The sequence below is a fragment of the Anthonomus grandis genome, chromosome 8, assembly GCF_022605725.1.
Source record: "Anthonomus grandis grandis chromosome 8, icAntGran1.3, whole genome shotgun sequence".
Taxonomy (NCBI): domain Eukaryota; kingdom Metazoa; phylum Arthropoda; class Insecta; order Coleoptera; family Curculionidae; genus Anthonomus; species Anthonomus grandis.
Window position 1 is genome coordinate 17,503,091 of NC_065553.1, and position 12,692 is coordinate 17,515,782.

Genomic DNA, 12,692 nt, shown 5'->3' on the forward strand with positions numbered 1-12,692 from the left:
TTTAAATAAAGGAATATAAGTAAAATATCAACTTATATTGCGTTCTATTATTTATAAACGTCATTTTTTTCTAGATATTATAATATTATACGACGCGTTACAAAATCGTAGCCCACTATTGGGATTTCGGTAAATATAAGAGATACGAAGATGGTTAAATTTAGGGCAAAGTTTCGCATTTTTGAGCCTATAAATGTGCCGTTTAAAAATTTGTATAAAAAATATATTGGACCACCCCTTTTGTACGTGGAAATAATGTTTCGAAGAATCAACCATTTCTTAAGATGCGTGCCATAATATATAGGTCTGTATATAGTAATAATTAAAACAATTTTGAATTTTGTCATTTTCACGCATAATCTATACAAGACTATTGACACCATATTAGTGAACCAATCTAGGTTTGTCGATTATTCAGGCTTGACATCGTTTCGGCAAGTTTCATCGAGCCCCGGCAACGGACCACATTTCGTAAAGCAATAAGGGACCCCCTTCAAACGATATTGCGAAGTATAACGGTTCGACGAAATGGGTTAGATGGTAAACTAATGACTGTAATGAGCGGCTAAACCGCGCGACTCCTGTTTCTAACTTTCTGGATTACGGTGGATTCATCACTGCATTTAATTGTTCTTTGCTGGATAGTAAGGGCTGATTTGAATTGTCGTATAAGCTTATATGAGCTAAAGTTTGTTCGTCAATAGACACATATGTGGGACATAGAATTTAGATTTAGTTATTTGCTGATTGTTTAAAATTAATTTGTTTAAGAGTTTAAAAATTTAAAAAAAATATATATCCGTTGATAAAAATTAGTATTAATAGTAAAACTTATTTATTTTATCTAGTACTAAAGACTTTCTTCGCGTCTGGCTTACGTAATCGTTAAACACGATTCGTACTTATTAGTGAATAACGTATTTGGTGCAGATATTATTATATCACCTCTGCCGCCTGTATAAATGGTGCGCTCAATCCAAAACAGCCAATATTGATTCTAGTGTATTTCATGTTCTAAACGAATACCATAAGTTTTGAGTTTCTTTGTCAAATATTTCATTAAGTATAATAACTTGGTAAATTCCTTTTACAAGTAACATAAATAGGTGATGCAAAACCCTAACCAGATGACTCCATTAAGATCCCAAAAACCAGATTAAAGCGACAGGGAGAGAGGGGCCCGCGAATCACGAATCTCGCCACCCCAAAGTATAAGTATTTTTTATTAAACGGGCAAGATATTAAATCAGTTTATCATAATATCCAGGGAGAAGTGATGCCGTTCTCCCGGCTGGAAAGGAAACATTATTAACTTTTAAACTGCTAAAAGGTTTATGCGTTTCGGTGGTTTAAATTACTTCGCTTCTGCTCCTAAGCTCTCTTTTATTGCTGGAATGAGCTTAGCTCTGTTGAGGATTACAGGAGATTCGTTTTCTCATTAAAACTTTTAAAGGATATAAGTAGCGATCGATTTTACTAGTTTTCCTGATTGGAAAATTATCTTCTGCTCAAGTATTGACGCTGTACATTATTAAGTTGCTGCCGACAAGATATTTTTAACTTGCCTTCTCTCGCCAAGGGATTAATAGTAGATATTGGTTTAAGAAATAGGAATAATTTTAAGATAAAATAAATCAGAGAAGTAAAGGGTTTTATAAGAATCCTATTAGATTGCTTCTTTTTATACAGGGTGGTCCGGCTTAAACGTCATTAATTTTAATACGTGATAGAGAATTTTAAAAAGAAATAGACTTTTATCATAACATTTTTCTCAGAAATGTTTAATAACAAAGATACAGGGTGTTAAAGTTAAGAATAATTAATTGTTTATTTATCATAACTTTTAAACTAACAGCTCAATTTTAAATGAATTTTGCATGCAGGTTATTGTAGTGAATTATCAACTATCGATGAAGCAAATTTTTTAAAAAATTGCCAGGGGCGTAACATATGGAGGACTTGGTCCTTTTTTGTCTCAAATCTGCAACGTGATAAAATATTTTTTTATAGAAAGTCAACTTTCAAATTCTCCATTAATTTTGGAAAAAAAAGTTACTTTTGCAAAATTATGATTTAAGCCATTGTTTTTAAAATATCTTAGTTTAATTGTACAGAAAAGCCAGTTAAAATGCGGCAAAAATTAAAAAAGAGAGAAAATTACGCTTAAATCGTAAATTAAACCTGTCAAATAAAATATGACTAAAATAATGGTAACTTTTGATTATCTTTTATATTCAACTTATTTACAAATTCAAGCCAATTCCTTTTTTTTATCAATTTTTGCAAAATCTTGGCAGGTATGAACAATTTAAGTAAAATATCTTAAAAAGAATGCGTTTAGTCATAATTTTGCAAAAGTAACTTTTCTTTTTAAATTAAATGGACAATCTAACAGTTGACTGATTATAAAAAAATATTTTATCACCTCGCAAATTTGAGACAAAAAAGGACCAAGTCCCTCCGTATGTTACGCCCCTGGCAATTTTTTTAAAAATTGACTCCATCAGTAATTGACAATTTATTACAATAACCTGCATGCGAAATTTAATTAAAATTGAGCTGGTAGTTTAAACGTTATGATAAATAAACCAATAATTATTCTTAACTTTAACACCCTGTATCTTTGCTATTAAACATTTCTGAAAAAAAAAATTATAAAAAAAAGTCGATTTCTTTATCAATTCTCTATCACATATTAAAATTAATGACATTTGAACTGGACTACCCTATATAAATTAAATATTTTTTTATCAAAATGTTTTAAATCAAAAAGTGTGTTCTTGAATTGATTGCCAATGAGTTTTTGTTAAAATAAATTTTCTTTAAATTTATAGGTCTACTCAAAAAAATTGATTCTTCATAGATCTCCTACTGATGCTTAAACGACTCAAGAGCAGTTTATTTTATTAGATTTATATGCCGGTCATTTAGGTAATTTAAGAAAAACCTATTATTTATTTTTAATTATTGACTCTACTAATTTTAATTATTATAATTTGGGAATGTTATTACACTATAAAATAAAATGCATGTACGATTGATAATTAAAAGGATTTATTGAAAAATAAATAGAGAGTAGAAAATTGTTTTGTTAAACAAATTTAATGTTATTAGGGAAAATCATATAACAACAAAACCAAACTAGTCCAAGACATCTCCACTTACCTCCTCGCATCGTTCAATTTTTTAGACGAATCTTTTATAAGGATTTCGGATCTCTTATATTGTATAATTATGTTTTTATAATTATAATTATATATATTTATTTAGCAAGAAAGCCACAAAGAAAAAAAATTTCATTTACAATGTAAAAAAATATATAATTAATACAATTCATGACATAATACGTAGAGTATAAGTATTAAACTAAGAGAAAAATACATACAGCAAAACAATAATCATTATAAAGCAATTAAAATAAAATTTTAAACAACACGTAATTCTTAAGTAATCTCTTAAATGCATTAAAATTTTGACATTTCTTAATATTTTTGGAAGTCGATTAAACTTTAATAAACCTTTATACATAATACTGTTTAACTTCTGTGTAGGATTGCACCGATTAGACTAGGATGAGATCAGTACGGTTTCTTATATAATAGTCATGAACATTCATAAAATAATTCAACCTGTCACAAATATAAGTATCATTTTTTTTAATTCTAAATATAATAGCTATTTATGTATAAAGGGCATTGTAAGGACGATAATGCCCCGAAGGTGGAAATAGGCTAGGTTTCCGCCTGATGGTCATTAGAGTCTAACAATGCCCGTGATGCATACAATGCTTTATGTTTTACCTAAAAATTGATTTTTATGAACAAAAATAATTTTAATATTAATTAAAAAATAGGGTCTACCTGTACAGGTAGGTATATGTACATACCTACCTACAGAAATTTATCCAGTGGCTTGCAGTGATTATTCAAGTTTGACTTTGATGTTTCTGTCAGTTAGTCAGTTGGCATTTTTTTTTAAATATTTGCTTAAAATGGAAGAAATTCCACAAAATATAAGAGAAAAGGCCATAAAACCGACCAAAAATCTTTTGGTCGGTTTTATGGCCCGGTCGGTTATATTTAATATTTTTAGTCAAAAAAATACAGTCTGAACTCTCTCTGGACCAAGTATTCTACCCTAAGGTCTACGTTAATGGTCTATAAAAATATAGACATCTCGCAATACCATCGTCTCATATCTTTTTTAAAAGTTAAGTTGAAAAGATATGTCCTGAAGAAGTCTACAGATGATATCTACTTGGTACACAAAGTCATATTGGTAGTGGGTGTTTTTGGAGGTTTAAGACGAGATGAGTTGGTGAAAATTGACCAACGCATTGATGATATTAAAGATAGAGGAACGGTCTTGGTTATAAAGGTACCAGAAACCCAAACTTCAACTTCAAAAAGTTTTACTATCATTGAAGAAGATTTAGGCGCTTTAAATTTAATAGAAAAGTACGCAGCATTAAGACCAGCTGGAATAAAGGAGCGACGATTCTTTCTTACCTATAGAAAGAGTCGCTGTACAGTACAACCTGTTGGAAAAAATACCATAGGAAGCGTCCCAACATTGACCGCAAAATTTTTAAAACTGGATAATGCAGAAGCTTATACCGGCCACTGTTTGCGTCGCACATCGTCAACTTTACGTGTTGAGGCAGGTGCTTCGTTTGAAATGCTAAGACAACATGGGAAATGGAAAAGCTCTTTAGTAGCCGAAGGATATATAGAAGAAAGTATTTCATTCAAAAATAAAGTAGCCAAAATGATTGCCAATTCAGTTAATTCCGAGGTTAATTCCGTATCGACTATTGAAAATTCTTTAATGGACAATTTACAAACTATACAAAATAGCGTTAGTGCTGCCATCTCTACTATCACAAAAAACACCGACCATTCTATAGTGGGATCAGCTACATTTTCCGGGACATTTCAAAATTGTAATTTTTATTTTGGAAATAAAGTTAAATTTTTAGTATTTAAAGAAACATTATTTTTTGTATAAAATGGATGTTTATTCTTTATTATGAGAGAAATAAAAATGGATAAGCAATAAAATTTCCGGGCTTTATCATAATGCCCGCTTATAATGCACTAGGTGTGATAGCAGGTATTATTGCTACCATAACATATTCCGCTTCTAAGGTATTATAAATCAATAATAGATAGGTAAAACATAAATGTAAAAAGGTACTTGCATTGTTCATCACCATGGTTATCACAGGTGTACATCTATTGCACGCCTTGCGTGGATTTCAGGATTGTACGCCTTGCTGTGTTTTGTACTATCTTAAATTCCCCTATTCTATAGTTGGGTATACTGAACAATATTGCAGAAATGGGACACCCTTAAACTATTGTAAAGTAAGAATTTCGTATACATTATTAAATTATTACCTATTCTTGATATAAAACCCATCTCTTGCCAAAATTTTCTTAATATATAATTACAATGAGCATAAAAGACTTACATTTACAATTACAAATATTTCATATTATAATTTCTTATAATGAAATTTAACGCGATTTATATTATTATTGAAAAAAAATATATTTACAAGCCTATATTTATGTTTTTTGCCATACACAGAATTTCGATTTTGTGATTCCAATATTTAAATTATTTTTGCACAGTCATAAAAACATTCGATTTAAGTAGTTATTGATATGTTGCTACATTTTTTTCGACATAATTCTCGACGACATAATATAATTGTATTGTCAGAAAATAATGTCATTTAACTATTTTTTACAAATTTAACTATATTATTTATATACAGAACCAGTGGTACACCATATTTCATCAAGACAGATTCAAACACAGACATGACCAAATTTTTTTGTGTTCTGCCAGATAAGTAGGATTTTAAATTATCCAAGGTTGAGTGCTTTTTACCTATAGTCTTTACCTAAAAGACTCAAAAGCTGCTCCAAAATCTACAGCTAAAACTAGATTATTGTCGTCAATTGCCCTAACAAACTTAGTAAGAATGCTTCTGCAGGTGCATCGCAATGAGTTACAATAATTTTTTGTATAGCACAGTGTTGATCGGTATAAAATTCTAGTGCAGCTTAGTTCCTGCTAGAACCTTCAGCACCAGAATCACCAATAATGGTGGCCGCTCTTCTGGGAAATGCTCCTTAGAAAATGATGCATTCATAATATCCGATATTCGGTCTCCAACTACTGCAAAAGCATCTTTAGAAACCCTTGTTGTAATCCCAGATTCACTGCACCCAATATTTTTCATTCTACGCACAATAATTCTTAGGTTAACCGCTATAACGCTTTTAAACGTAATGAACTCTGTAAAGTTGTAGTCAAACTATCAAACATATGCTTCTTTGGTGAAATAAGTAAGTAAAAGTCTATTATTATAAAATTGAGACTTGGCGGCTAAAGAATTGGTCCATATCATCCAATCCAGCACTATAGAAACTGCTGACTTAGATAATTTTCTCAAAATGGCTGTAAAATATGCACCGTGATCATCTTATTGAAAATATTTAGTGAACAGAAAAAATATATCTAGTGTCTTCAAATATCTACGCTAAATCAGATTTTGATTAAAGAAAAGAAGGATTCAATTATTCCGTTTTGTGTAATTGTACATCAAACATTTACTTTATTGCAAGGAATTTGAGATTAGGAATTCTCGGATGCTCAGTAAATTACAATATGGCAAAAAATTGTAATTCTATTTGTTTTGGATTAACCTGCAATCAAAAATCAAGTCTTTTAGTATTATTTGTGTACAGGGTTTAAATAACTTTAAATTATAGGCAGAAATTTGCCATGATTTATGAACACTCCTAATTGGATATGTTCTGGTTGTATGATTTTCGGAAAATAACGAACTATTATAGGACCTTACTCCTTTTTAATATAAAAACATTTATTATCAATATTGAACAAAAAATTATGAGGGAAAATCATCTTTTCACCTAAGGGTAGATTTTTTTAAATAATTTCTCATACATTTATACATTGATTCTTATTTTTTTTTAATTAAAAAATTAATATTAAGTAGCTCATATTTATTATAGAATCATCACACATAAATCTATTTTTATTATAGTTTTTCTAATTTTTCTACAAATTTGTAAATGTCAAGATACTATATAGATAACAGTAAGTGGGATTTTATAAAAAACAGAAGAAGAACCTTATGATTTTCCATATTTATCGTAAAATATTTAAATATCTCCTTAATTATCAGAAATTTCCTTCAAGATATAAAAAAAGAACAATATTTAGATTAAATAATATACAGTACTAGTGCATTTTTTAAATGTCTATAAATATTTATTTAAAAAGTTTTAGTATTAAAAATAAATGATATAAATAGATAAAGCATAGTTGTTTTTTAGAGCAATTTGTTGGCGCCCAACATGTGAGTATTAGATTGTGAAAAAGTTTAGTTGCAAAGAGAATTTTATGCTAATAAAACATTTAGATGCTTACCACTGTCCATTAACATAATAATAATTTAAAGGGGCATTCCTGAAATCTCCTTTAAAAATCCCATGAAGATCTGAATGTTTAATACATTGCTGTGTTAGTTTACGAATGTTTTCGTTACATATTCGCGGGATTTCTAAGTAAAATAATAATATATCAAGGTAATAATTATTTGATTTTATAATTAAATAATAATTTTTAAAAAATCATTCACAAAATCACATTTATCACTGATATCCCGTTTAAAACGCGCCAGATATAAAATCCTTGCAAGTGCGATGGTGGTGTAATGGTCAGCATAGTTGCCTTCCAAGCAGTTGATCCGGGTTCGATTCCCGGCCATCGCAGGACTTTTTTTTTAATATCCTTTATTAATAAATACATAAACTATCAATGTAATTCAGCTAGTTTGCTTAAAGTATATAATTTTTTATATAAATATTATTGTTTTATGTAAAAGTAAATTGTCTAAAGTAATCTAGTCCTTGGTTTAAATAAATATTAGTTCCATATGTGGTCGAGATAAGCAAGTTAGTATTTAAAACACATTTGGCTATAAGGGCTTAAATCCACCAATAAGACCTCATATTAACAGCAGATAACATAGGTTGAGTGACATATAACAAACAAAATACACGAGCAAATGCAGAAAATCATGCAATGATAATGCAAAAAAATCGAAGATGCTCTATACTAATAAAATATAAAGACAAACTTTACCTATAGAATCCCAAACACAAAGTCGTTGCCGACCCATGCTTTTATGAACATTTCGCCTTTAAATTAACCAAAGATTCGACAATTAAAGTTTGTCTACGAAGTTTATTAACACCCTATATATAATTAAAAAACAGTGTATAAATAAAATAATAAAATTTGCTAGTCTAGTTGTAGGATTAAACTGAAATTGATCTACATAAAATGTGCTGTATTTATTTTATACGCCTTAAAAGATTTAAAAAGAAAATACAATTTTATCTAAGGCATAAAAAACAAAAAAAAAACAATAATAAATTCTTCAATACCTTAAAACTAAAGTAACAAATTAATAATAACGAAAATAGATTGATTACTTTTGACAAATAAATTTTTACTTTCAAAATGTACATTAGAAGCAAGCCAATGTATCCCATACATTACTAGCAGTAGGAATGCTGATTATTTGTGCATAAAGTAATTGTCTTAAGGGTAAGTAATGGTCCTTTAAAATATTTTTGTGCTAGCATATCCCACTTATGAAAATCTTATAGGTCAAATATGGTTTATACAATTTTTGATTCTATCTTATTTCGAAAACTGTGTAGGATAGGAATTGAGCCCAAATTATGGTATTTGTCTCAATTACTGTGTAAACTGAATCTATCCGCGTCTATATGTGTCATATAAGTAAGAAGTTTGTTTGGATAATTTAAATAAATTTAGATTTATAGGGTCACATGTGTCTATAGCTAGAATCGTCCGGTTCTTGTTTTGCCCAGTATGTTTTGGTGTGAAATTATGATTGGTAAAATTCGTCCTTTAATTCCCATTCGACAAACCCTAACAGGCCTAAGGTATGATGACTTAGTTTTGCCACTTGTAGCTAAACACTGGAGAGCCTATTTTGGTGATTTTTCTTATTTGTGTGTAAGACAATGCACCTTCACATACCAGCAGAATTACGAAAATATTTCTTAGAAGGTGAAGATGTCGCAGCTTTGGTTTAGTCTGATAGAGCACTTGGGATAAGATTAATAGAAAGATTAGAGCTCGTCTTAATAAACAATAATAAATACATAAAATAATACATTAACTCATTTTGACTTTATAGGCCGTTCTACTCATAAACTGAATAAAAAATTAAAACTCGTCAAAAACAGAACACAAGAATTAATTTACATATTATATAGACTCAACAAATTTAGCGTTCTATAATTATTTTATCGTTCGGCTTTTTCATAAAATAAAAACCTTTTGTGACTGTTGCATTTTAAAATATAAAATATAAACAGATCTCCAAATTCTAACTTTCCAACTGAAAAATGAAAATTTCCTGATACTCCATATGGAATTTTAATGTAACATTTTGGGTTTCGCATGTCACAATAAAGGGCCTTAAGAGTCCTAGACTTTTTTTTGCAATTAAAATAAAATACATACAAATCTAAAGTTATTATAGCAATATAGCTATGCTTGCTTTTTAATTATACAGGGTGTTACAGAATAAGACTCTGATTCTTAAGGATGTTAATCTTTTTAATTAGTTAATTTTAAATTACCGCTAGATTTCTATAATTACAGTTGTTATACTGTTATAGTAAACTAATGTACATATGCTTATAAATAAATAAATGCATAAAAATGTTTTTTTCCGCAGTAATCGCATGTATAGGAAATAAAAAATTCAAATTTGCTCTAAAATAAATGGGGATTATAAAAGTAGTTTTTATTTTACGGAAATAACAATAATATACATAATATACATAATAATAAAAAAAAAATTAGTCTACGTTCTTGTACGGATGCCACTGGTTTAACTTTAAAAAAATCTGCTACATCAAAAAATACGGTTGATACTTAGAGGGTGTGTGCTAATTTTAATAAATAAGGATTAACACCGTTAAGGATCAGCACCTTAATCTGTAACACCCTGTATGTATACCCGGAAATAATGCTTATGAAAAATACTGCATATATGTACATATAAGCTGTTGCGTTTCACCTATACTCCTTAAGATTTAATTTTGCAGATGAGCAAGAAATACTTGCAGAAGATCAGGATAATATCCACTACATATTAGCGAAAACAGACGAAAATTACAGCAAGTGGGGCTTATCAATTACTATATATATATACCTCACAAAAAATAGGCATAATCAAAATGCACGTGTTGGTAGGAACAATTTAAGTATTGGTCAGCGTCATTTCAAATATTTAGCACCGAAACTTTGTAATATTATACCAAGACCCATACAGGAAAAAATGTCTAGAGCAACGTTTAAAGTTTATGTAAGACAGATGCTACTATATTTCATCATTTGGTAAATAACTTGTAGCTTGTTCTTATTATTTTTGAAATAACAGAGCAATAACTTTTATTAAACATTTGATAATTCCCATGTTCTTTTGTTGATTTCTATGTGCTACTGTGAGTATTTGAATTTAAATAGTGTTGTCTTTTCTTATTGTATGTGTTGTGCACGATATAGTTGTCCTTATTTTTAATGTTGTTTTAACACCGGCAATAAGAATAATTGAATATGGACAGATACAAATAAATTATAAGTGATGTATTCAAATACCATTGATGAAATATTGACAAGAAAAACCCGATATTGACCTTTAAACCCGAATTGGACTGTATATATCCCTAAAGAAAAAGTACCAACCAGCTTCTAAATAGAGCAGCTTCGGTACTAATCGTTGATTTTATCCTTGTACTTGTACGTAAAGTAGAATAAGTATTTTATATTTAAATTTTGTAATTTTGGAAATGAACGTATTATTATTATTATATCAATGGGTTTTCACCAAGCGCAGGAAAATAGGTATACTAAGAAGATCGTAGAGAGAAGAAGTAAAGAGTGCAATGGCAGTTAGAGGTCTACAACCACATCACTAAAGAATAACATCGCAAACGTTGGAAGCTAGAATGCAAGAAACGGCGACGGCAGTAACAACTGGTTGTTATATATATTGACTACTTTTCCTATTACACAGAGGAAATTTAGTAATTTTCACTTTTGTCAGACAAACTTCTGGCTCTGAATAAGATCTGATATATTCTAATTAACAAGAGAATATAAATTCCATTTTCTTTAGAAAATCCTTATATAAGGAAGTTATGCTTACCTTATATAATAACATTATAAATATTGTTTGACTTTTTGAAAGTTTTGGTACCCTTAATTTATAAATATCTAAATGGAATATCGAAATAGCCAAACAAATGGAGAAAATATGTTTCGGAGTCGCGTCGACAGCCAGCGCATATTATAACGCGAGGCAAATCGGATATTCACAGACGGATCCGAAAATTTTAAATAATTCATATAGTTTGCCAGATAAATTTGGATTTAATTGGCGGGAGTTTTTATTTAAGAGCCCTTTTTAAACAGTTTAAATGTTTAAATAAAAATTGATCTAGTCAGTTTTTCCGAAACCGCTTTTATAGCTCAGTGTGCCTCAGATAGAAATTACTTAAAAGGGGTGTGGATACTTTTAGATGTAGCTCAACCTGTAGATTACCGATTTTTATGAGTAATATCTCGTTTTAATGACAAATGTACAATTAAATAAACATTAAAAAGTTTTTAATGGTTTATTTTCAAATGAAAGCACTGTATATCTTTTATAACTGAATTGTTAACTGCTTGAGTCGATCGATGATACTGGATCCACTACGAAATTCTGCTTGTTTAGTGAGTTGGTAATGTTCTAGTTTTTTTTAAGAGGGTGTTATATTTTTTGGGTACATCTTATATAAATGTGACAACAAACTAATAGGCCGATAGGTTATATTTTACTAGTATCGCGTTTTTTGAGCATTATAATAGTCGTTTTTTGCATTCTGTACACATCCATTTAATAATATTCTTCTATATTTTTCAGTCTATTCAGCATGGTTTTTCCCTTTGACAGTTTTGATCTGAGAACTCATATGTTCTTGCTCAATTGTTTTAAGCATGATCTTTGTTTTATGAGCTTATACGTTCTTACGAATTGCCTCTTTTACCAATATATTTATTTCTTTTCGTTTTTCCAAAACTTTTCTCTGTCTCATTAGTGGTAATAGCATTTAGTTTTCATTGTTTTTGTTTCAATTAAAATAAATAACTATCTATGACGCAGTCTTTAAAAATGTTAATGTTTATTTAATTTAAAATAGTCATTAAGCTGAATCACATATTAAAATAAGTAGAATCAATTAAAACCTGAATTTAAAGAAACTTTTGGCAGAAAACGTCGTTCGTTTTTTTTTTTTATTTATTCGTTTCAATTTTTTTTTGTAATATTTTAGTGATTTTAGCAATAATAAAAATAAACCTGTAAATTATAAAAAACAATTTGATAGACAGATTTTTTTCAATATTAAATAAATTTTATTTCATAAATTAAGTAATTTTATTTTATAATCTGTAGTAATAAATTTTTTAAATATGTTAATTGTAATATATTGAATAAGAGTATCGAATAAAAGTTTTTTTTCGCAATATTAGATTTTTCATAAGCTATTTTGTAAAGGTAT

General features: G+C 29.0%; 1 non-coding gene across 1 annotated transcript; it reads left to right on the top strand.

The window, feature by feature from the left end:
• Nucleotides 1-7,739: 7,739 nt before the first annotated feature.
• On the top strand, nt 7,740-7,811 carry Trnag-ucc (transfer RNA glycine (anticodon UCC)). The gene has a single exon. It is a non-coding gene; the product is annotated as a tRNA-Gly (tRNA).
• The last annotated feature ends 4,881 nt before the right edge of the window (nt 7,812-12,692 follow it).